We start from the raw sequence: 27482 nt of genomic DNA, 5'->3' as shown, positions 1-27482 counted from the left end.
CAAATTTATTCAGTGTGTGCAAATGGGTGAAATGTATATGTCTCATGTTTAATATTTTTAAATAAAACAACTTAAGAAAAGATATTTATTTCTTTAAACTCTTTTTTATTACACATACACATCATATTCAACAATACATGTCATAAATTCTCAAAAAAACAAAACAAAAACACAATAGGCTACCCACAAACTGTCGGATTAAAAACTTAACCATCGACTCTGGTCTAGACTGGAGGATTTGAATAACGAGTCTTGTGAATATTCTGAAGGTATCGGTGTGTTTGGATGCACTTTCCGTTTTTTACTCTTCTTAGATGAACCAGTTATAATCGGGGTCGCTATGGTCTTGACCGAGTTAATTGCATGTCTGACATGGTGGTTTGGCACCACTGAGTATGGCATATTTAAACTAGCAAAAGCCTCCAGAAACTCATGCCATCCACCAGGTCTCCGCTCATCAGCAACCTTTTGTGGAGCCGTGACGCTTTTAACTAGGTCAAGCATGTGTGAACCGGGGATTGTTCTGCCATTAAACACAAACTCCCCCGACTCAGTCCACGATGTGATATCTTTAGTTTTAGACATTTTATCTAAAATGTAACGGACATTTTTCATACTCCTCTGTGGAATATTCTTTAAAATCTCATCTGCAAAATCATCTAAGCCGTCGCGGACGGTAACAAGGCCTGTTGGAGATGGATCTTCTTTTACAATGTTGCCGGGCTGCGGAAGACTTAATGTTAATGTGGCGGATTCCGTATCCCCCTGTCTAGTGAGTGTTAAAAACCTCTGCAAAACACCGGTGTACAGCTTAGCTTTTTCGTGGTGATCTATGTCAGACCTTTGCAATATATTTCTTATAGTCGCATCCAAATCGTTCTCCACAACATGCTGTATAGACTCACGGGTGTTAGAGGGTTTCAGCTTATCCAACTGGTGTTGCGGGATTAAAAACATCTTCTCAGCGTACTCCATCACCAAGCTTATTTAGACGTGATTAAACTGGTTATAAAGGGAATTGCGACGCTTAACAACGGCAAAAGAAATCCTCCTTGTTGATTGATTAACCGTCTTTTGCGTCTAACGCCAACCTTTTTATCAGCAACTATTTTGATCTCGCTTCTTTTTCTCTTTAGTTTCTGATATTGTTGTGGCGATAGTGGAATATTACCATGGACTACATTAAGAGCTACCTCACACAACGACACAATGAGTTCGTCTGCAGCGACCTCTAAAATAACGCGTCTTTGTTTAGGTGTGGCTTTTAATAATAATTTTAAAAGAGGCAGGTTTCTTAAAAGTCTTGCTGTCATTTTCAAATTGCGTCTAACAAAGTCAATGTTTTCTTTTCTGAATGTACACAACTGGATATTGTGACAGAATGTCTGTTCTGAGACGATACTGCTCTGGTGTTTTCGCTTTAAAGTCAATCAAAAGGTACCCGAAAGGAATGCTGGTCGCATTTTCATAACACACTAAAAATTTAGTGTTTCTGGGGTACATCTGACGTGCTAATACATTAATTTGTGTGTTGTCTCTGGGGTTTTTGAACAGTACCAGATAATTGGTGTTTAAACTGATGGTCCTGCTGGATTTACCTTGTAAAAACAAGTTTTGTACAATATACAATGCACTCAGGCTTTTATGATGTACATATTGCGTGAACAGACGTTGGATTTCAGAGTTGTTACTAGCATTTTTAGAAACTACAGTTTTAGCATTTTCCAACAACATTTTTACAAAAAAAGTTTTTCCTGAGCTAGAAGGACCACTTAATACACATGAAAAGGGGTGTTGCAACCTGAAATCGAAACCGTCTGAGTCTAGCACTCCTCGATGACCAAAAACGTTGTCAGTAGCCATATGGTAGTGTAGTTAGGTCAGGTAGCAAAACGCGTTTGTTGTACACCACTTGGATTTTTTTCACAACTGACTTGTTGTGTAATGTGAACTGTTTTTTGTTCCTCACTATACTGTCGGAGTGTGCGAGAATGTAATTACCCTCACCCCGCCCCCTCACATACTGATCAACAAGACCAATTAATGAGTCTAACCTAATGGCCTCAGAGTTTACAGCATTCAGAGTGATACCTTTGGCCTTCATACACACCTTACCCATAGCAGTACGATACCCGTAACTTTGGACCACTTGAACAAAACTCCACAATATGGTCTCCATCCCCAACTTCATCAGTAAGATCGCCAAGGTATGGCCCTAGTGGGGGCTCGTATTCACCCTCTTTAGATGTGAATACAACACCATCGGTATTACAATAAATCAGTCTATCACCCAACTTGTCCATAAGATCATAAAGCTCTAACCGTGCATGGGCTGTTGTAAAAGCCCCGAGAAAGACATTGATGTCACGAGTCTGGACCCCTTTCCCATAAGGTAGCGTAAGACCACTGAACGATCGCAACAGTGTCTGACACAAATGAGAAATGCTTGAGGTCATACTCAGTGCCAAAAATTTATCGGGCAAACTGTTCAGGGTCTATAAGTATCTCGGTGGTTGGCAACTGTTCGCGCATCGAGAACCGCCCCCATAAAGAGTTAAGAAGGAGCTTCATTATGGATCTGCATGCTGCATTAAACTCAATCTTGTCCAGATTCAGCTTCATCCCTTCTTTCTCAAAGTAATCTCTAACATAAGATTCTTTGTCGGCATCGGTCACAACGTCTTTTGGAAAACCTGAACTCTCCTGTTTGAACTGTAAAAATGTTTTAACATAATCACAAAACAACGTTTCAGATCGTTGAGGAAAATGCCAGACCTCATCGATTTTTGTCACTACATAACCCTTCTCAACGGCTTTTAACAGCTCAATACTAACCCAACATCCATGAATGGATCTTTCCTCGTCTGTGTGCATACATGTCTGTGTCTGGTTCTGCTGTTCAGAACACAACCTACAAAGAGGAAACATCAACTTACCCCCAGTCCTATAAGGCAGTACTGGATGAAGCAACTTCCTTGGAGGAAGAACTGTAGCCTTGACGAGTCCATAATATTCTTCAAGGTTTTGAAAATCCTTGTATATTATTTCAGGATGACCAATTGGGTAGCATTTTCGAGCCTGACAGAAGGGATATAGTGAAGTAAAGTCAACGTACCTAACGCGTTCACCCTCTGCGACTTTGTGGTACAGTTTGAATGCGTTCGTGCGGCCTCCGAATAGAGCTTCACGCGGTTTCAATCTTTCAGGGTGTTTGTAAGTGGACATGAAATCCATCACGTCTGCATCTGTCTGTTTGGCATGACTCCAATCACATTCCCAAATTATCTCAACCTGAAGACCGTACGCGCGCTCCAAAATTTCAAGCTTGTCGTCACATTGCCTTCTCAGAACACCATAAGGCACTTTTGATAACGGGTTTAGATCATTTGAGTTATAACAGCACTCGCATCCGTGAAAAAAACACCCGAGAAATTCGAATGTTTTTTTCACGACACCGTCGTCATAGAATCCATCCACGTAGTATTTCCCAAATGACATTTCACCACTGTTTAGAGCATGTTGAACATCTATGGACTGCGATTTTCGGACATATTCAAGCCATTCAATTGATGTGTTTGAATATGTCTTGTTCTGGTTGGTGTACGCATTGTTGCGTGTCAGAGCTATTGTGTCTTTTGGGATGTAGTGTGTTTTATACGTAGCCATACATGTTGCGGCCAAAGTGGTGTAATTAAACGGATCAAGGCCTGTACACAGAATGAATTCATCGCGGTACTTCATACAAGCCTCCCTCAGCAAAACAACATCGTTTTTACCATAAAGCGCCAGTTCTTTTTTAAAATCGAACACTTTGTCAGAGATGGTATTGTACCAAACGTCATACGCCGTTCTGTCTTGGTTCGACATCGTCGCATACCCGTAAAATTTCTTGTCAGGGTAGACGCCTATGTAGTTGTCATTTTGAACGCGGTAAAAGTAGTGTGGAAAGTAACCCTTCTCTGCATTAGTCAGATTAAACGCAACAGGTGTCTTGGCCAGACGCATGGGGATGAATGAGTATGAATCAATAAACCGTTGCTTGAAAGCATTGTCGTACATCAAGGTCAGACGGCAGCCTTGCATCGTGATTTTAGGAGCGATACCCATCTTAGTGAAGTATTCCAAAAGAATTAAATTGTCAAAACCCGATGCGTTATGCGCTATCCATGTGTAATTAACCCCCTGGGGTCGGCAATCACGCCGGCGTGATTTGCGCGTTTTTTTTCACATAGCAGCTGAATAAACTTAAAATACTCCGTCATTTGTGGTCATACAGACTTAATAAAAATGAAAAAAGAATCTGTGAGATGTCTACTTTTGTATGTGTCCACTTACAATCAAAACAAAACGTTGTGCTTTTGTAAAATAAAGAAATTAAACAGGGTGTGCTTTCTGCCACTCCGTCTTGTGAACTTTTTTTTCTTGACCACGTCTCTAAACATTTAAAAAACTCAGCGAATACTTGTCACACATTTGTGAGCTCTATATATTTATAATCATTTAAGTGTGTAGTTTTAAATTATCTGATTCAAAACGAAAACAAATATTCTCTGTTTAAGTAATTTGTATAAAACCAACAAGATATTCAGTTTCTCTAACCCTTCCTCATTAGTTTTAATGTGACCACACCCACACGCGCAAAACATATAGAGATGCAAATCGTCCATGTGTCGCGCGAACGCCCCCATTACCTCAACAACAAAGCGGCAAACTTTATCAGTCCTCTTCAGTCGTCGAGTTTGGAAGACATGCTGTGAGATTATTGGGTTTACATCTGAAGAAGAAGATCGCGATTTGAAGACAAGAACGATTTTAAGGTAAGAAATAATCCTGAATTATATTAGTTAGTGTTATTGTTGCATAAACTTCATATTGCCATTGAACTGTTGCTCGATGCTTCAGTGAATGTCCCCTGCACGCGCTGTGAGAGTTTGAAAACGCAGTCGCGCGACGTGCGTTTGAAAAGCAAACCATGATTTTACTCCAATCTCATTTCATAACGTCATATCGATGTAAACATTTGAAGTAACATATGATAATCAATATGTTTTTCTCAAGTGTAGTGTTACTGAAGTGTTCCTTTTTAACTATGCCTGCTATACTATTGTTCTTATTATTTGAGTCAGCCCTGCTGCAAAAAATACTTTCTTAGTTAGTATTTTTGTTTTGTTTCCAGTCCAAATATCTAAAAATTCTTAAACCAAGAAGTGTTTACTAGAGAAGTAAAATGACATAAGAAATTCTATTTTGTTTTAAGATAAAAAGAAAGTAATTTAAGTAATTTTTGCTTAAAACGAGCAAAATTATCTGCCAATGGGGTAAGCAAAAAATTCTTGGTTTCCATTTGAATTAAGATTTTTTTTCTTGTTTTCTATTCGAATTCAGATTTTTTTGCTTACCCCATTGGCAGATAATTTTGCTCGTTTTAAGCAAAAATTACTTAAATTACTTTATTTTTATCTTAAAACAAAATAGAATTTCTTATGTCATTTTACTTCTCTAGTAAATGCTTCTTGATTTAATAATTTTTAGATATTTGGACTGGAAACAAAACAAAAATACTAAGTAAGAAAATCATTTTTTGCAGTGCAGGTATATGCCTACAAGGCACAACAAATATATATATGTGTGTGTGTGTGTGTATTTTGTAAATTTTAAAAAGGAATTTTCACCAGAAATCTAAAATGTATTCCCACAATCATGCAGCCCTGGTTTCTTCTTGATATCAGCATGCTCACAGCTTTTTTATATATATATATATTTTTTTAGGTAGCTACCTGTCCTGCTGACTTCAACATGAGCATGAGGAGGTAAAGTGAAAAATCAAACACCTTGGAAATGACAGGTATGCACTATGTTTCAGGAAAGGAAAGGTGTGTGACTGGTTAAGTCTCTGTCTTTAGTTCAGTGTGTTAAATAATGTGCTTTTTGCCATTTGTTGTGTATCTTTGGATGATGTTGTGTTGTAAATAAATTCAAACAATCAAAAAGCCATTTTTTTTTAAATCTCCTCATTCTTTGTGCAAGGTAATGTAATGATAGTGCCTGAGAGCTCCTAATAGGGCCATTATGGGAGGCTCTTTGTCTCTCTCAGGTGTGAAACACTCAATATTCATGGTGGTTAACGCCTCCTCGCATAAAGCTTTCTTACACAAAACATGAAATTTTAAATCAATATATTGTCTTATCTGAATGAGTATTCAGGATGATTTTCACATAGTTTTGGAGCAAATATTCTAGGCTACGTGATACAATTTTCAAAAGCCTTGCGACGAAATAATTAGTTTGTCTTTCATGACATTATTTCAGTGACTTTTTTTTGGTCATTTTCACAAACCACGCATAAATGTTATTATCTCAAAACTACAAACTTTTACATACATGCTGCTGACATATTATTGTAGCAGAGTTTGTGCTGAATGCAGTGTAATAATACTCTAGTCATGAAAATGTCACAAGTAACAGAAATAAGCACAAATGTTAGAGCATGTCAGAACACCTCCAGGACCCAGAAAACACCTCAGACCCCTGAGGGTTAAGGTAACGAGGTTGTCTGAATTTTTTAACGAGACGATCCACACAATCGGGTCCTTCAGCCACGAATTATTCGCCAGCAAATGTAATAGTGCATTCGAAATTGACTGTGTGCCTTCCGTTTTCATAACGGGTCTCAAAATCATAGAAAATGTAACGATCGTTTGGCATCTCCGGCTTAACTGGTTGGATAAAACATTGATGCACACCATCGGTAACTAAACTCTCACCACAGTGTACACAACGATCTGCAGGGCATTTATGGGCTTTGGGTTTAGTACCGCTGACATGGTAACGTCTATTACATTTTCTGCAATATTTGGTCACATCACACTGTGCGTGTTGCATACTTTGAGGTGCTTTTTTATGCATCTCAAAACAGTAGTCAGACTTACAGTAGCGCAAACAGTCGCCGCAATGTTTTGGCTTTTTGTTATGTTTATGACATTCTGGATCATTACAGACATCACAGATGTACCGACATCTGTGATCTCTCCTACATGTGTATCCTTGGTAGCAAAACCCACACACGTATGGGGTGCCAATAAACGCGCATAGATTTTTTATCATAAAATAATGATCGTCGTGCAGGTACAAAAATACTGTTTTAGGATGTGGTTCATCTGTGTTTGTATACTTCTCCAAAACACCATGTATCATATCGAAGCATGCGTTCAAACTGTCTGATGTCATTAAACGCTATCTTGTGTTGGTCAGCATAGCCAGCTGCCTTCTGCAACGAATATGCTACAGACTCTAGCTCTGTGTGAGGTTTCTGGGGGTTTAGGAAATGCGCCACACAGATTGTAAAACAAAGATTGTTTGAAATGTTTGTGGGACAGAACAGATTAAGTCTGTTTTTACCGATCACTTCATTGTGGGCTAGATCGCGCATCTTTCGATAAACACCGCCGCGTTTACTTCTCGCTATCGACAGTCTTAAATTCAATCTCTCATCAAACTGGACATCCGCGTTGCTCTGCATTATTTTCTCAAGTTCGTTTATAAACAGATCTACACTGTAACCATTGGTGCCTGTCAAAAGTGTACTAACATCTGATGTCAAACTCGGACCCCTCAAGGTGATGCTGATTAAACTACCGTCACCGCCCAACAGTCTGGAAAACTCCACAACTTCAGAAAGTGTATCATGTAAAAACATATGGTGTAGGCTGCTAAATCTGTAGAAGATATCTCCCGCAGATTTTTAAGCCTATGGATTTCCAGACCATTGAACTGTGAGCGCGGCAGTACAGTGTACCTACTCACATCGCCACCCTCTCTTACAAGTGATTCTATGTCACTATGTGCAAGACCCATGTTGGGTGCACCACGATTGAGTGTGCGGTGTGACTGAGTACCTGATCCCTCTCCTGACTGTGACAAAGACACAGGATTATCAAAAGCATCATTTGTTTCTGGAGGAGGTTCTGATACCTCTCCAACCTGTTAGGTGTTTACAAAAGGTTCAAAATCAATATTTGGGCCAGGATCCTCATCTACCATCGATGTCATAACATCCAATAATTCTAACAATGTATTTGTTGTAGACTCAGGCCTATTCACAGCCTCCATTGTCTGAATTAAATAGACCAATGTTTCTTTGTTACTGCACTGTTCAAGGGATACCACACTGCCATCGTCTCGTCTAAACCTAGCTACCGGACCCTGATCAAAACCATCTGATACCTAGGACACTACATATACCATTACCAGATAAAAAAAAATCAGGAAATAAAAGTTTATTGTCCTCCCTGCTTCTAGCAATCATTATATTACTCTTCTTGGGATTAAACGTAATATCAAACTCTGAGCCATATTGAGAACATACCCTTAATAGCTGTTGAAGGCCAGCACTATATGGACAAAGAATGACCAGGTCATCTGCGTACATTAGGTGGTTTATAATGGTGTCCCCAACCATACAGCCTGTTCCACAGTTGTTTAGCATTTTTGATAGCTCATCTATATATATATTAAACAGAAAGGGAGACAGTATGCTTCCCTGCCTAACTCCATTGCTTACACTGAATGGGGCAGACATAGAGTTACCCCATTTCACATACATTGACTGATGAGCATACCAAAAAGCCAAGATTCTCACTAGATATTTAGGAACCCCTCTGTTGTGCAATTTATAGAATCATTTCTCATGATTTACATGATCAAAGGCTTTAGAGGCATCAATAAAACACATAAATATTGTAGAATTAAGCCTATTATACAAATCTAAAATCTCCTTTATAGCAAAAATACACATATCCGTGCCATGTTTAGGTTTAAAACCAAACTGATTGTCAGTGGTCAGAACAAAATGCTCCTATCTATTCAGTATAATTCTCTCTAAGACCTTGGATAAAATACTGGCTAGAGCTATGGCCTGTAATTATCCAAGCTGTTAATCTTACCAGCTTTATCTTTGATAATAGGTACTACTGCAACAGATAAAATAGAGTCCGGTAAAATACCATGGACTAACAGCCCAGTAAAACAAATAGCAATTAGAGGACAGAGTTTTCTACTTGCAAATTTTAGATGCTCCGCAGATATCTTATCCATACCGCATGCCTTATTATCCTTTAGCATCATAATTGCATCATATATTTATTTAGGTATAACTCTTGCATCTTCATTATTATCAATCTTACCTATTTTAAAGGAGTTACTTTTAACACAGTTAAACAGCTCATAATAATGTTTCTGCCACAGCTGAGTAATTTCATCTGAGCCGCTGACACCATCAATATTCGTTGGTAACGATGTTTTACAGTTATTCATTCTTTTGATTTCTTTCCAGAAATCGATAGGACTATTATATTGTAGCTTCATTGCAAGGGAATCCGACCTCATTGTATTTTCATTCCTATTAATGAAACGCAAAGCGTATTTAAACTTTGCATTTGCATGTTTCTTGTATTCAAATAAGGGACCATGTTTATGTCTGCCTGACTCATCCCATGCTTTGAAGGCCCTTCTTGCCTCAGCATGTACCTCTTCCACATATCCATTCCAGCCTGGCTTGACTTTGTACAATCTGTGTGTCTTATACAGGGGCCTGCTCGAAACAAGGAGGGACCTAACAATATTCTCATACAGGGAGCACAGCTCAATACCATGTTGAGGGTTCTTACAATTAATATCATGATACACAATGGAGTCTTTAGGTAATTCAATATTACTCAACAAGATGTCAGAATGAATATAATATTCTTTAAGGTCCTCCTTATTCAGATCAGACCAATCGATTTTCCCCGCACACATATTATCTGCAGACACAAGAGCAGGAATATTGCCTATACTTATTGATAGAGAAAAAGGCACATGATCAGTAGTGGCAAATTCATAATTAATTTTCACTCTATGGAATCATGTGCGTCAGCCGTGCACATGCAGTTGAACAGAAATCAATCATACAACTTTTGTTTGTTCACATACTTTTAGCAGTTGATCGTCTTGGTTTCTTCCGCGCCGGTGTCTGTGGTACGGATTGGACGTCTCTCCTAACACCATCAAACGGAGCTTTTGCTTTTGCACAGTTCTCCGCAACGGCTTTACGTTTGAGTCTGTTTTTTGGTTTTGCCACTATTCCAGCCGATCTATCCCTCTCCGTATCATTAGTGGATTCAGACGTAACTTTGTTCACAAGGTTTGATAAACCTTCTGGAAATACACATAAGAAAGTTTTAAACTAAATTCAACAAACCATAACATATAATAGCAGTATAACGATTGATAAAGACGAATTACAATTACAAAACACTTACCGAGGGGCTGGTTGTGTGCACTATCACATGGAGCCGCGTGCACTAACGCTGTGAACGCGCAACACCGTATAAACAGGAATGAAACATGTGTTTACACACAACGCAAATGGGTCAGTCTCGCTAAGCATACACAACACTTACCGGAGACAAGGACAGCTCTCTCTCGCGAAGATGCACATGATTTAGAACGCTGCTGATGTCCTCCTGGTTATAAATAAACAAATAAAACATTATTATAAAATACACACACACACACAATATGTAGACTAACATTTAAACACAGATCATAATTATAGGCGACGTACCACTCGCTTGATTCAGGAAATTAAAGGGTTAGTTCACCCAAAAATGAAAATAATGTCATTAATGACTCACCCTCATGTCGTTCTAAGCCCGTAAGACCTCCGTTCATCTTCGGAACACAGTTTAAGATATTTTAGATTTAGTCCGAGAGCATTCTGTCCCTCCATTGAAACTGTATATACAGTATACTGTCCATGTCCATAAAGGTAATAAAAAGATCATCAAAGTAGTCCATGTGACATCAGTGGGTTAGTTAGAAGTTTTTGAAGCATCGAAAATACTTTTTGGTCCAAAAATAACACAAAATAAGACTTTATTCAGCATTATATTCTCTCGGAGCCAGAGCCTAGTTTCAAATCGGTTCTTTGTTTTTCGACCACCAAAACATTGCTGGGCTAGAAGTAAGAACCGCTTGCGTCAGGGGCTGGGGTTACCGTGACCAACAAGACGAAAAGAAACTTGTGACCGCCATTTTTGAAAATAGCTGCTAATCGAGCTAATAGCAGCTCGATTGTAATCTCCGTCTATGCAAGTTACGGCGAGCTGCACGAACGCGTTTGATTGGCCGTGTTTGGATGCGATGTAGGTTCACAAAGCCATGAGCATCAATAGTAACGCAAAATCGCCATTGTTGATGTAAGACTTGTTCGAGATGCATCGGAGCGGCGCGGACCGATCAGAGCTCCGGGAGTGTTTGGAGAGCATATGACTCCTTGTGCTTTTGGATCGCTTTCGCAGTGCCTTGATGTCATGCGGCGATCGGTCTGCGAGAAGCCGAACCATCTCGAACAAGCCTGGTGTGTTTTTGTTTGGCGCTGCCGCGCTAGCATTGCTGGGCAACATGAGATGTATACACAGTGACGTAAGATCTGGCTCTGTTTTGGCGCTCTAGCCTGTGGAAAGGCAAACCGGTTCTTAGAAGACCCGTCAGTAGAACCAACTCTGAACTGGCTCTAGCTCTAGCTCTGAACCAGCACCTGGTTCTTGCTGGTGGAAAAGGGGTATGGGTGAAGTCTCCATTCCCCGGGCCTCAGCCCCTGCCTCGACAGGATGTCTGCTCCCTGATTCTGAACCCTCGGGACATATATTGCTCTAATAGATAATAATTTACCCTGGGACAATAGATTAATCTGATGCGCCAGTCTAGATAGAGGGCGCAATCTGAGTCCCCCTTGTCGGTTCAGATAAATTGATGTCTGGGAGGAAACTCCTCAGAGCCCTGAACACAGCCAACATCTCTAGGCAAATTATATGCCAAAAATGTTGATGGTTCTGCCACAGACCCCTGGCAAAGCGGCCGTCCATGACCGCGCCCACGCCAGTGAAGGAGGCGCCTGTCGAAGCGGTTTTCCAGCGACATGACGCTGCTAACACTGGCCCTTGGGACAGGAATCAAGGGCCAGTGTTAATCATTTTTCTTTCAGGTAGAACCTCTTTCCCGAAGCCCTCTTGCCTGAAGGACGGCCCACAGGTCATCCTTCTGATCAAAAGAGCGAGATAGATTTCTCTGTTGCCAAACTCCCAAGGAGGGGCTCTAGAGGAAGGAGTGGGGTTTATCCCATGACTTAGATAACTCATTATGCAAGTCAGGAAAAATAAATAAATAAATGAATAAAAATGGTAAGCTCTGGCGCTGATGTTGTGATTGTTGCTGCAGGAAGTGCTCATTTCCTTTCTTAGTTATTTATTAAGCGCTTGCTGTCTAACATGTGGCCAGTTGATTTTTTTTATCTGGCCACAGCACGGATCACAACACGCTATTATGCCTCGATCTTGCAGATTTGTTATTTTAAACATCGGGTGCTTGTCACTGGCAGAAGAAGCGCATCGTGGGCTTAGAACCATTCAAATAAAGAATGAGAAAGTGCTGCAGCAGTCTCATACTCATCAGCAAAATTCATATTTTATTATTTATTTTATTTACGAACCCCACGATTTGAGTCGCGGACCTGAACAACGGAGAATGTGAGCTGGCGAGTCTAGTTCACGTTCATCCGCCTCGATGCTGAACACACCCACTCCCGCAGAAGCAGATAGTTCAAACATCAGGTTCTCGTCACGGGCAGAAGAAGCCGCAGCGCGGGCTTTAAATAGGGAATGAGAAAGTGCCGCAGCAGTCTCATTCTCATCTGCAAGATCCTATTGCGAACCCCGCGATCTGATTCGCCGCGCGCGAGCTGTGTGAATTTAACTCACGCTCATCCAGCCGCATCGATGCTGAACACATCCACTCCCTCGGAAGCAGATAGTTCAAACATCGAGGTCTCGTTACGGGCAGAAGAAGCCGCAGCGCAGGCTTCTGCACCATGAACGGGAGCCTTAGAACCTTCAGGTGAAGAATGAGAAAGTGCCGCAGTCTCATCCTCGTCTGCAAGATCCCTTTACGAACCCCGCGATCTCAGTCACCGCGCCGCCTCAACGGACGCGGGACCTGAACCACGGGAAACGCGAGCGCAGTACTGATAGAGAGTGTTTCACAGAGATCACAGACAGCCCCCTCGAGAGCTGCCCGTGCGTGATTCACTCCCAAACAATTCACACACAACTGATGCGTGTCCGCACTCGTAATATATTTTGGGCAGGGGTGCACACATCTATTGAATTGAATCTACTGGATCAGACAGACAACACCAAATAAGACAGACAAAAACAGAGAGCGCTTGCTGAAGAGCGAAAGCTAATGTGTGTGTGCGCCGGCGACACTTTTATGCATCCGGTTATGCCGTCACATGTTACGTCACGACGCAACACCAATCGGGATTGGATTAGTTTCATTCATACTTCAGAGGCGTACGCTAAGGGAGCGTCCCCAAAGAGTTGTTTTCAACAACGCAGTGCGAAAGGGAACAGCATTCAGAGTTGAGTTTGACCAAAGCAACCCTCAACTGCAGGCAAAACGACATTAAAATGTGAGTTTAACAACGCTCTAAGACGAGCGTTGACTCGTCTTAGAGCGTTTACTCGTCTTGACTTGCAGTAAAACTGCAAGTAAGCAGTTTTAGCTTTTTCTTGTCATAGGTAGGACACTGCTTTAAGAAGCTGGATAATGTATTTTTATCGGAGGTTTGATTAAAAACTGTTGAGTCAGGACAATAAGTTGTGTTTAGAAACTTTAGATTTGTAAGGTGGCCATTTCTTATGACGATAAATGATAGAAGAAATTATAAAAATATAGCTTTCTGCACCAAATGTGCAGGCTAGCAAAGTTAGCTAACGTTATTGAATTCAAGTTTAAGTATTAGGCTAACGTTACATTAGCTCACAACTATTATCCAACATTATAAATGTTCAGAGTGAAGAACGATTAAGCCAGATTGGTTTGTTTTACAGCCTAATTGTTTAAAATCCACTCAAAGATATATAATAAACAACCAAATAAATCCATAATTAACAATACAATTTATTTCATAACTACAAAATTGTGGCTTATCACAATTTTTCAATAAGAAATTAAACAATAAGTAATGCTGTCATAAATTATTGACTGATTCACAGTGTTGGGCAGTAGTGACGCTACTAGTTTAACTACATAGCGTGGAGGTAGCGTCGCTGTTTTCTGAATCAAATAGCTTTTCAGTAGCAAAGCTCTTTTTTTGATCAAGTAGTGCGGTAGCGTCCAGCACTACACACAAGCTACATTTTCCCAAGCATTTCTAAAGTTCAAGCTCATATCGGAAATACTGCTAAGTATCACTGATCCTGAATCAGTAAGTGACGATGACTTCATGTTTTTTACGGCGGTTGGCAACCATAGGACCATATTTCATTCCCGCGATGCGGAAAACACGGACAGAGTCACGGAATCCAGAATGAACGCGCGGTTTCATTTACCACACACTCAAACACTCACTGAGACATGCATGACGCTCGCAATGTTTTCATCCTATATGAGGACATAATTCATGAACTTTATCTACACAGCCGCTCTGAGAGTCACTTCAGCAGCATTTTAGCTTTATTTGAGAAAAACTATCGTCAAATCACAAACAAACACAGAGAAGAGACTCAAAGGTCTACACGGCAACCCGTCAAAATAAAAGGTTGGTTTAACCTTTGAAGAAAGTTTTGCTAAAATCATTGGTTATTACAATGAAATTAAACCATTAAAATGGAATCAAGAAAAGAAAAACAAAAAGAAAAGAAAATTTGGTAAATTCTTAAAAAAAAATTCATAGTGCCCTAAAATTTATTCATTTTAATATTTTAATAGATGATTGTTAAATTGTGTAAGTTTCATGGTTTCAATTAATTAGACATGCATTTTGATTACTAAAATTTAATTTAACCATTAAAATGGGAGTCCAAAAATATTAAAACGAAAAAAAGAAAAAAAAGAATTTGGAATGTGAAAAAATAAATAAAATAAACCTTTTAGGTGCATTACCACCACATTCTGCTCTAGAAGTGGACATCATGTACCAATCTGAATCCTTGGGCTGACCCGTGAGAAATTTGCTTAATGGAAAGATGCACACACTCTCGACACCTAGTTTTGTTATAGTTTTATTTAGTTATGTTTTTTGAATTCTTTTTATTGGTTTATTGGTTTTCAACAGTTTGTGAATAAACAATTGAACTGATAAATCATGCTATCTGTTTGACTGACATGATGTTTAAAAATGATAAAAATGAATTAAAAAAAATAGCTTAGATGTAGTAAGCTACTTTTGCCATATTACTGTAGCTTAGCTTGCTACATTTCACAGGGAGGCAGCTTCAGTGTAGTGAAGCTGAATTTAATGTAAGGTAAGTGCTAGCTTAGCTAACTACATTTTCCAAGTAGCTTGCCCAACACTGCTGATTCATATATATATATATTATTAAGTTCTGCTGTGGCTTTGTTTGGGAATTTTTTTTTTATATTAAAATAATTTGGGAATTTTATATATCCAAATAGAGCAAAACTTGCATTTACTGAATTAACTTTTTGTCAAATTTTGTTATAAAATGTAATTAACAATATTAACTTGTTTTTTGACTGTATACACCGAATATCACATTCAATCTAGCCCATTCTGGCAACACAGATTAAGAGAATACTGGTGTGAAATGTTCAATTCTGTTTTTTTCCTCCTTTCTTCTTTAGGTCCCTCAAATTTGGCAGCTTCAAAGCACCACAGACACACACACACACACAAAGGCACTTTTAAAAGCCACGCCCATCTTGTTACTCTGTACTCATCAGTCAAACATTTTTATTCATAAAAATAAATCATGAGAACATGAACTTCATCACTGCATTTGCAGTGAATTTATGAATGGCAAAATTAAATGGCACAACGTAGTGTCAACTTAAACATAAATAGGCTATAGTGTCGGCCTATGCATCATACTATGAAAACAGTCTGCCTTGATGACGGACTTCCGTCGTCTTTTTCTGCTTTCCTGTGGGAGCGTCATCTGCGGCGTGTCGTCCCTCTTTTACCCACATTTCTGCGAATCTCCGGGCAGGGAAGTAGGCAACCCCTGGCCCATTTAAGGAGATGAACAGTAGGTTGTTCAGTGTGGAAACGTTTATCCTGTTTCTTTCGTCTGTGAGAATACGGTTCATGGCGCTGAATCCCCTTTTACACTCAGCTGTTGACACTGGGAGTGTGGAGACAGTGATGAGCACTTTGCGCAGATTGTCTCCTGTGATGCCATGACACTTGAATTGGTGGAATTCCTTGAGGAGTATGGTACTGGTTGCAGCCTCAACAGCGAGAGTCTTCTGAATGGTGAGAAGTTTTTTTGTCTCCATATAGGATGCGCTCGTCTTCATCAGATGGCCAATTTGACGGATTTAGAGCGGCTGAATCAGAAATAATTCCGTTGTCATCCAGTCTGCGCTCAATGTTGTCGGCCAGGGAAACGAACAGTCTTTCACGAAAGACCTCTGCCTTCCGATGATTACAGTCACTTGGCTGAGAAACATTCACTCCCTTGAAAGAATGAAAACTTTCTAATTCCTCCTTCAGCCCTCTTGCGTTCACACCATCTGCTTGCCGCATAGACCTCAAGTGTTCTCAGTGCAACACCCACCTCAGCACTGGCACTGACAGCTGTGGCATCTCTCCTCTGCAGAAACAGGGACAAGGCTTGCAGGGTTTCCAGCGCATCTTTTACCAACGCCATCTCCACCAAAAAAAGCCACTGTGTCATTTTACCATGAATGCCCCGACATTTGCGCAGGATAAGATTCAAGATGGCGCCAGTGTGTGTGGCAGGCCGTCTGTTGTCTCTAGCCTTAATTGTGTTTGTGTTGTTTTTTACTAACTATTTTTAACAATGTAGAGTCTACTGGTGTATGATCGCCAGATACTGCTGAACATTAGATAAAATATGGAAAATATGATAATTTATAATTCTGGTGGATCGAAAACCTTACATCACCAGCACGAGGTACCTGCGTATCTCTGCCGAACGCCGTTTCCTGCTCGGAAGAAAAAGCGACTTAAACGTCGAGGGAAACGTGGCGGCCTGCTGATAAAAATTAAATCCCGTCTGGCAGTTTCCTGCAATCTCCGTAGAACATTAGCAGAGTATCAGATAGATGACTGCAACTATATTTCCATGCGTTCTTTGGATCCTGTTTACACCTGGCTGGTACCGGTGGTCGACGCCGACAAGGAGTCCAGGGCTCCTCGTACCGTGTCCCCACGCTTTCGGAGAGGTGGAGTCAACACATTGTGTCTACGGGTGTTGGACCGTGAGCCCCGGACAGCAAAAAACCCTGCTCCGGCCAGGATTGCCCTGGTAAATGCCAGGTCGCTGGTAAACGAAACTTTTATCTTAAATGATTTTTTTACCTCAAATAACCTGGATCTACTGTGCGTGACAGAAACCTGGATGAACGAGGGTGAGTTAAGCCCCTTTTCTGAGATTTTTCCCTTAACCTGTGACTTGTTTAACTCTCCACGACTTAAAGGACGGGGTGGAGGAATTGCGATTATTTTTAAGAAAAAATTAAACTGTCGACGTGTGATGTGCAACTTCTACTCAAGCTTTGAGCTGACTGTATTTGAGCTGAATCAACCTGACCCAGTGCTATGCGCTGTGATTTATCGTCCTCCCAAATACCATAAAGACTTCATAAATGACTTTGCAGATTTTCTGGCAGAAATCATGCCAAAGTATGACAGAGTTTTAATTGTTGGAGATTTTAACATCCATATCTGTTGTCCCTCCAAGCCATTGGTTAAACACTTCGTAAATCTCACGGAGTCGTTCAACTTGATGCAGTTTGTGGCTGGCTCTACACATGAGCACAGACACACATTAGACCTGGTTTTATCGTGTGGTCTACCTGTTACCAATATTAATGTTTGCGATGCTACTTTTTCTGACCACATGCCTGTGTTATTCGATTGTTTCTGTAGTCCTAAACCATGTGCTCCTGCTCGTCGCTGTCGGTCATTTAACTCTTTAACTGCAGAACGGTTTAGTGATGTTTTTAATAGCACAAACATGGCCTTCTCAGTGTCCACTCAGCATTATAATACTGATGAGTTAACATCATTGTTTTATACTTCTTGTCAGAATGCACTGGACATTGTTGCCCCTTTCAGGACTATTCGTGCTAAGCCAAAATCTGAACCGTGGCTAAATGAGATTACCCGTGCTGCTAGGCACGAGTGCAGGAGAGCGGAACGCCAGTGGAAAAAAGATAGGCTACGGGTTTCCTCTGAGATCTTGAAAAACAGCTTGTTTATATAATATTGTTCACCCTTCTGCTGATACATCTTCTTTTTCTGTATGTTCCTTTGTTTTTAATCAGTTTGAGCCAGTGTCTCTTGCTTGTTTAAAATACATCATTGACAAAATGAATCCATCTGTTTGTCCCACAGACATTGTTTCCCCAGATTTCCTAAAAAAGGTTTTTGAAACCCTTGGCCCTACAATACTTTTGATTGTAAATTTGTTTCTAAAATATTGGAAAAAGTGTTTTTTAAACAATTACTGTCCTTTCTAGACTTGCATGGTTTGCAAGAAATGTATCAATCTGGTTTTAAATCACTTCACATCACAGAAACTGCCCTGTTAAAAGTTTATAATGATTTATTATTGGCCACTGACACAGGTAACTATGCTGTTCTTATGCTATTGGATCTTACTGCTGCTTTTGACACCTTAGATCAGTGGTTCCCAACCTTTTTCCTTGGGGCCCCCCCTATGTACATATTTAACAATCCGTGACCCCCCCCCCCCCCCCCCCCCACCCCATATATATCTATCTATATATATATATATATTAGTGCTGGGAAAAAATTAATCGCATCCAAAATAAAAGTTTGTGTATATATGTGTACTGTGTATAATTATTTTGTATATATAAATACACACATATGCATGTATATATTTAATATTTGTATTTATTTATATATATAAATTATTTATATTTATATATAATATAAATTATGTATAAATGTATATACAGTATATACATGCAATTTTTTTTAAATTAATACATGCATATGTGTGTATTTATATACAAAATAATTATACACAGTTCACACACATATATTATGCAAACACTAACTTTTATTTTGGATGCAATTATTTTTTTTCCCAGCACTAATATATATATATATATATATATATAGGGGTGTAACGGTTCACAAAATTCACGGTTCGGTACGTTTTTGATACAGCAAAAAGAAAGAAATGGCAGAGAAATTTCCTTGATTTCTTTTTTTATATTAAAACTAACATAATAAAGTGTGATATTTTTTACTTTGAGTAATTCTGGAGCTATAATTGATTCTTCTTATGAGCATATAAAACAAAACAGCTTCTTGGAAAAAATGAAATGTAATATTGTAGTAGTTATAAACCAAGGTTTATTTTATTTCAGATTAACATTTGAGGGCAGCAATTGTATTCATTATGTCAAAATAAAACCGACGTAATGTTACTTGAAGGCATTATAGCCTACTATTCCTGCCAAACTTTCATGGTTGCAGTTAGTGTTACTACAGTAAATCCATGGTGAATGTTGCAGATCTGGACACTGGATAGTTCATTCACGGCACAATGTTTCTTCCTGGTTTCCACGCGCTGTTTGATCCGTTAATAACGGAGAAATGTGAATCTTTCTCTCTAGATCTCGCAGCGATGTTATTACTTCTGTGGCAAATTCAAATGCTTTCTTTACTGGATCTCTTATTAGCGCTGTGTAGTAACAGAGTCGCATGATCACGATCGGCTCGCGCTGCACTGGTCCAAACTGATAAACGGTCCGTCAACCACACAATAACGAGCAGTTTCGTTCCGCTTGCATTATGTTTGCCATTTGATGTTGGGCACTTGTGGTCGCGCCGGCGTCTCTTACATTATGAGCGCGCTTGCCACGCGCAACGCGCCTACATTTGAAATAACGAAATTCTGTAATTGAAATCGGCATTGTTAGCATATGATTTTTTAAAAACTTTGAAAAAATATTTTTATATAAAATTATTAGTAGAACATTTTATGAATCTTTATTCACCTCAAAGCATCCGCTCCCGCGCCCCCCATGTGAACTCTGGCGCCCCCCTGAGGGGGGCGCGGACCCCAGGTTGGGAACCAATGCCTTAGATCACAATGTACTGCTCTCTCGTCTTGAGCATTGTGTTGATGTAAAGGGTGCCGCATTACAATGGTTTAGATCTTATCTGGGCGAAAGAAGTTTCTCGGTACGTCTTGGGGAATTTGTGTCTTCCACTGCATCTCTTACAAGTGGAGTCCCTCAGGGTTCCATTCTTGGACCCATTTTATTTTCTTTATATATATTACCTTTAGGGTCCATATTTAGGAAACATGGCATCTCGTTTCACTGTTATGCAGATGATTCGCAACTCTATCTGCCTTTTAAACGAAACAATGCAAACTCTATAGCACCTTTATTGGGATGTCTTGATGATATTAAAGCCTGGATGGCCTCCAATTTCTTAAAGTTCAATGAAGATAAAATTGAAATAATTTTGTTTCGACCTGGTGGTACCATTAATACCCCTGATGTAGATCTTGGCGACTTAAAGTCAAATGTGAAGCCCGTTGTAAAAAACCTAGGTGTTTTAATGGACGGTGACTTTAAACTAGATAAACAGATTAATTTGGTACTTAAATCGTGTTTTTATCAGTTAAGGCAATTATCTAAAGTCAAGTCATTTGTATCTTTTACTGATTTTGAGAAGGTCATCCACGCTTTTATATCATCCCGCCTGGACTATTGTAATAGTCTATATGTAGGCATTGGTGAGGCATCTCTAACACGTTTGCAGAGTGTACAAAATGCGGCTGCACGTCTATTAACAAGGACACGCAAACAGGATCACATTACACCTATATTAGCTTCCCTTCACTGGTTGCCAGTTCGTTTTAGAATTTATTTTAAGATTTTACTCTTATTTTTTAAATCATTAAATAATACTGCTCCTAAATAACTCTCAGATCTATTACAGCCATATGCTAAATACCTCTCAGATCTATTACAGCCATATATTCCATCCAGAGCACTTAGGTCTGCTGGGCAACTGCTTTTGGTTTCTCCCAATGCAAGATTAAAGAGCAGAGGTGACCGTGCCTTTGCAGTGGTGGCCCCGAAACTCTGGAATAATTTACCTCTGTACATTAGGCAGCCATATTCACTTGCTGTTTTTAAATTACATTTAAAAACATATTTGTATAGTACTGCATATAACACAGTATGAGAGTTACTTGTTGTTTTTTCTGTATGTACAGCACTTTGGTGAACACCTGCTGTTGTAAAAAGGTGCTCTATAAATAAACTTTGATTTGATTTGGCTCTTTCCACAGAAGATCTAGATTTGTCTTCCATCAACACTCCAAAGAGTTTGACCAAGGCTTAATAGCTTTGCCAGAGAGCCGTCACAGACGTGCAGGACAAGGACAGCCAGCACACATCAAATACTCTTCCTATCCTGCAAGCGTGCATGCCCAGATCGGAAGCTCAAACTCAAACTCTCTCATATGTTTTGAGCTTTGAGAGAAAATGAATAAAGAGAGTCAATGAACATCTGAAAATGGCTCGCCTCTGTAATGTGTTTCACAGCATCATGGACCGCAAGTTCTAACTTGTGGCTCATACAGTGAATGGGTTGATCTCCTCACGTAGGAGTGTAGCTGCTCCCCTGTATCGGCCCATCATAGCAGCGGCCCCATCTGTTGCAAAGCCAATAAGCCGGGTGCACAACATAACTTCGGAGATGCCCCGGGTATAAAGGCTTTGGAGCAGGATGTCACAGATGGCCAATCCAGTGCACGACTGCAGCTCAACAAGTTGAAGGAAGAAGTTGCAGACCTCACCTTCATTGGGAATCCTAATGTAGATGATTAGGCATGTTTTGTTTGACACCGTTGTGCTCTCATCAATGAGAATACTGAACTTATCAGATGAGTTTTTGATAAAGTCCACAAGCTGAGTTCTCATTTTTTCTCAGATAAACAGGAGCATATTACAACAAGCCTTGTCAGAATGCAGCATACATCCCAGGTTTACGCCATTCAGTTGTTGCAGTTCCACTGGTTGAGAGCGGCTGCATCAGAAATAATTCCGTTGTCATCCAGTCTGCGCTCAATGTTGTCGGCCAGGGAAACGAACAGGTTGTTTTGGCAGATCATATAGGCTATACGTATGCAATTTTCAGTTACTTTTAAAGTCTTCTCGTTGTGTTTTCTCCACAGAGCTGCACTGTTATCTACTGCCTTTTCAATTACTGTCTCGCGTCTTCTCTGCAAAATTTCTATGCATTTGATGTGGGACTGACACTTTCCATGTCTGCTTATTTTGTCATTTAATTTTTTTGCAGACTTTGCTTTTATGCCATTAATAAATGCAGAGTCGATGTGAAGCCTCTCTTGTGTATATGGGCCTAAATATCTAATGTCAGAGCAAGCTGTACACTGAACTGATCCGTCTGTGGTGACAGCAAGCCACTCTCGACCCTCTCTCCATTTAGCAAAGCGTCCCGGCTCAATGCAAAATACATTAAAACTGTAATCACCTATACAGAGCAGCATGTAAGTTTTACATTTTAAACTGGTATATTTAACAATGGATTTCAGCAATATTGACATGGCCATAAAGTTATTGAACAAATTCCTTCAGTAAGAATAACATTATTTCACTGTGAAATATTCATTGTGTAACCATTTTTTTTGCTGAATTTGTATGTAGATTCCACTCCAAAAATGTGGTTGCCGGAACAATTCTGTAAAAAATACATTAAAACTGTAATCTACGGTGGCCGAGAGAGCTCAACGTGCTGCAACTGAAGAAAACACATGCAAATAGAAAAAAACACATGCAAATAGAAAAAAAACACCCGCAAATTAAGAAAACATCTTCATCAGTTTCACAACACACGTGTGCTCCAAATACTCACAACACAACCAAATACAGAAACGCGCTGCAAAAGTTCACAACACAAACAAATACAGAAACGCGCTGCAAATAGAACAGAACACAACGGAAATGTTTCCGGGGAACCCAATAAGTGACGGACCCGGCTGGTACGTGCTTATTGCTCGTGAGCATCCCTATGCCCTACACCCTTAGAAGGGCAGATGGCAAAGCCCTTGAAGTGGGGACTTTTTGGAGGGAGCAGGGCACTTGTGTGCTGTTATGTAGCCGCTTGGAACGGACTTGATGAAGGGAGCAACGAAAGACAACGTAATTTCCTTACTATTTTCACCTGGGATGTTCCCATGACAACGCAGCGCGGTGTCCGTCAGCTGAATATTTGTTCTTATCAGAAATATAGTTGTATTGCTGTTAACATAACTGTTGCAAATAAATATAGATTTTATACAACAAAGTTTTTAAAATATGCGTTATATCTGTGTGTGAGTATCTCATATTTGGACCCTGCATTCTAACATTTCTTATGAAACTTATTTTAACGTAACATGACAAAATGTGTACAATGTAACTGATGTATAGATTTATATCTTTCCCTCATGTTCTTTTTCTCTATCTTTTTATTTATTTATTTGAGTCTTCAGCTCCTTGTTCTTATCTGATAAGTATTCTTATAACATTGAACATATTGTACATACGTTTTGTATATTGTATACAAAGTTGTATGTCATAAACGTGTCATCTCTGTATGGTTTGCAAATTTTTTTTATAATAATAAATAAAATTAAAGTAGCTATAAGCAGTAAGCACCAAGCACGTACCAGCCGGGTCCGTCACTTATTGGGTTCCCCGGAAACATTTCCGTTGTGTTCTGTTCTATTTGAAGCGCTTTTCTGTATTTGTTTGTGTTGTGAACTTTTGCAGCGCGTTTCTGTATTTGTTTGTGTTGTGAACTTTTGCAGCGCGTTTCTGTATTTGGTTGTGTTGTGAGTATTTGGAGCACACGTGTGTTGTGAAACTGATGAAGATGTTTTCTTAATTTGCGGGTGTTTTTTTCTATTTGCATGTGTTTTTTTCTATTTGCATGTGTTTTCTTCAGTTGCAGCGCGTTGAGCTCTCTCGGCCACCGTAGTAATCACCTATACAGAGCAGCATGTAAGTTTTACATTTTAAACTGGTATATTTAACAATGGATTTCAGCAACGTTGACATGGCCATAAAGATAATGAACACATTCCTTCAGTAAGAATTACATTCAGCTGCTGTTTTTTTTAAAACATAAAAACCCATTTAATTTCACTGAATTTATGTGAAATATGAATTAATGGTTAACGAACAATGTTCCATCATTGGACCTGTGACGATGTTCGGCTGGATTGCACTCGAGGGCGCTCCACCTCTGCACTTCCTTCCCTTGGACTGTTCACGCACTCACCCTGGACTGTTCACGCACACACCTGTTTCCACTGATCACCCTCTCACCTGCACCTAGTTTCCACTCACAGCTCCACACACATTTATACCCCACTCACACTATTACCCGTTGCGTAGTCTTGTTTTACTGTTGTAGACATCACCAAGCTTTTCCAAGTCTTATCCTGTCTGTGTATCTGACCCATCGCCTGTTTCCTGGATTCCGTGTTGTCTGCCGCCTGCCTCTGTCTTCTCGCCTGATTATCGGACTCTGAGTATTGCCTTGTCTCCTATGCTGTGTTTGCTGTCTGTGACCCTTGCCTGTCTGACTACCCTGAATTAAACTAAAGCTGCACTTGGATCCTTCTGTGTTGGGTGTTTCATGACAGAAGACTACGCCACAACCAGATCCAGCAGCATGTCAGCCTTGTATGCCTCCCAGTCAGTCAGTTCGGGTCTGAGCACCGCACACCAAGATCAGCTGGACGAACTCACCTCGTCGCTGGAGAGGTTGGCCAAGATGGTTTGCGGTCTTCATGTTCCTCCACCAGGACCATCACAGTTTCAACCCGTCTCCACTGTTGTCAGCCCTGAACTGGTCCCGTTTCCACATAAAGCTCGCCCAGTGAAGTACCACACGGATACGGGAGCTGAGATCATGCGACTCCAGCAGGGAGATCAAGCGATTGAGTGGTATGTTGAGGAGTTTGTTGAACTGGCGCGTTTCACGCAAATGAGCGCCGAGTGTCTGATGATCTTTTTCCGTGGAGGGCTGTCTGAACCGCTCCGGTCACTGATGCCCACCCATGATCATCACGGGACTTTAATGCAGTATATGAACATGGCCCTTCTACTGAGTGGTTCAGCTCTCACTGTGGGTAAGATGGAGAATCTTCAGGTCCTGCCAGATTTTCACGTCAGCCCAGCCGAGACCGCGCTCGACGAACTTGAGCTTCACGTCAGCCCAGCCGAGACCGCGCTCGACGAACTTGAGCTTCACGTCAGCCCAGCCGAGACCGCGCTCGACGAACTTGAGCTTCACGTCAGCCCAGCCGAGACCGCGCTCGACGAACATGAGCTTCACGTCAGCCCAGCCGAGACCGCGCTCGACGAACATGAGCTTCACGTCAGCCCAGCCGAGACCGCGCTCGACGAACCCGCGCTTCAAGTCAGCCCAGCCGAGACCACGCTCGACGAACTTAAGCTTCACGTCAGCATCGACGAACCTGAGCTTCACGTCAACCACGACGAGTCAGAGCTTCACGTCAGCATCGAAGAGCCCTTGTCAGTCCCAGAGCCCTTGTCAGTCCCAGAGCCCTTGTCAGTCCCAGAGCCCTTGTCAGTCCCAGAGCCCTTGTCAGTCCCAGAGCCCTTGTCAGTCCCAGAGCCCTTGTCAGTCCCAGAGCCCTTGTCAGTCCCAGAGCCCTTGTCAGTCCCAGAGCCCTTGTCAGTCCAAGAGCCCTTGTCAGTCCCAGAGCCCTTGATAGTCCCAGAGCCCTTGTCAGTCCCAGAGCCCTTGTCTGTCTCAGAGCCCTTGTCAGTCCCAGAGCCCTTGTCAGTCCCAGAGCCCTTGTCAGTCCCAGAGCCCTTGTCAGTCCCAGAGCCCTTGTCAGTCCAAGAGCCCTTGTCAGTCCCAGAGCCCTTGATAGTCCCAGAGCCCTTGTCAGTCCCAGAGCCCTTGTCTGTCTCAGAGCCCTTGTCAGTCCCAGAGCCCTTGTCAGATCCTGTTTCAGTCTTTGTCCCCGTAGGTTCCTCCAAGTATTTTTTTGGGGGGGGCAGTAGGCTCCACGAGGGGACCATGAAGGTCGTGCCGCTATGGTCTCCTGAGGGGTCTTCTCTGCCATGGCTGCCCGAGAGGTCTTCACATCCAGGGAAGCCTGAGTGGGCTCCACCCTGGCCACCAACACATCCTGCTCCACCCTGGCCACCAACACATCCTGCTCCACCGTGGCCGCCGTCACGTCCTGCTCCACCGTGGCCGCCGTCACGTCCTGCTCCGCCCTGGCCGCCGTCACGTCCTGCTCCGCCCTGGCCGCCGTCACGTCCTGCTCCGCCCTGGCCGCCGTCACGTCCTGCTCCGCCCTGGCCGCCGTCACGTCCTGCTCCGCCCTGGCCGCCGTCACGTCCTGCTCCGCCCTGGCCGCCGGCACGCCCTGCTCCGCCCTGGCCGCCGGCACGCCCTGCTCCGCCCACGCTCCATGGCCCAGGCCCGCCTTGCCTGTGTCCTGGTCCCGTTCCCCTGCACGGGCCTGGCCCTCCATCCCTCCCCCAGGATAGTCTTCGCTCTGCCCCCCGCCTGGATCTTCTTAGAGCGTCTGGAAGCCGCTCCTTAAAGGGGGGGTTATGTGACGATGTTCGGCTGGATTGCCCTCGAGTGCCACGAGAGGGCGCTCCACCTCTGCACTTCCTTCCCTTGGACTGTTCACGCACTCACCCTGGACTGTTCACGCACACACCTGTTTCCACTGATCACCCTCTCACCTGCACCTAGTTTCCACTCACAGCTCCACACACATTTATACCCCACTCACACTATTACCCGTTGCGTAGTCTTGTTTTACTGTTGTAGACATCACCAAGCTTTTCCAAGTCTTATCCTGTCTGTGTATCTGACCCATCGCCTGTTTCCTGGATTCCGTGTTGTCTGCCGCCTGCCTCTGTCTTCTCGCCTGATTATCGGACTCTGAGTATTGCCTTGTCTCCTATGCTGTGTTTGCTGTCTGTGACCCTTGCCTGTCTGACTACCCTGAATTAAACTAAAGCTGCACTTGGATCCTTCTATGTTGGGTGTTTCATGACAGGACCCCTCCTCCGCCACCTTTGCTGCTTCCCTACCTGCAGAGTGTATCCTTGGCAGTAGGAGATGCAGCATATTGGGTATTGAAATATTCACAGGAATCCATAGAAATTTAATTCATGTCTTATCCAATATTAGTTGCAGATGTAGAGTCCATTCTTATACACACCCATTGAACCAACAAAGAAAATGCAAAAATATAAACTTTAGTGTAATTATTCCATATTTTGGAATACAATTATTCTGACATACAATAGAAACAAGAAACCTCATAGTCTACAAGAAACCTCAGAGTATTACCTTTCATTTGACACCAGGATTATGCTTCTAC

General features: G+C 41.5%; 1 protein-coding gene across 3 annotated transcripts in view; it reads left to right on the top strand.

Annotated features, from left to right (window-relative positions):
• LOC306988061 (uncharacterized protein) overlaps positions 1 to 27482 on the top strand; it is a 317180-nt gene that overhangs the window by 16773 nt on the left and 272925 nt on the right. The window lies entirely within an intron of this gene.

The sequence above is a fragment of the Phoxinus phoxinus genome, assembly GCF_949152265.1.
Source record: "Phoxinus phoxinus genome assembly, chromosome: 20".
Taxonomy (NCBI): domain Eukaryota; kingdom Metazoa; phylum Chordata; class Actinopteri; order Cypriniformes; family Leuciscidae; genus Phoxinus; species Phoxinus phoxinus.
The sequence above is the reverse complement of the archived record's forward strand: the minus strand, read 5'-3'. Positions and strand labels throughout refer to the sequence as shown.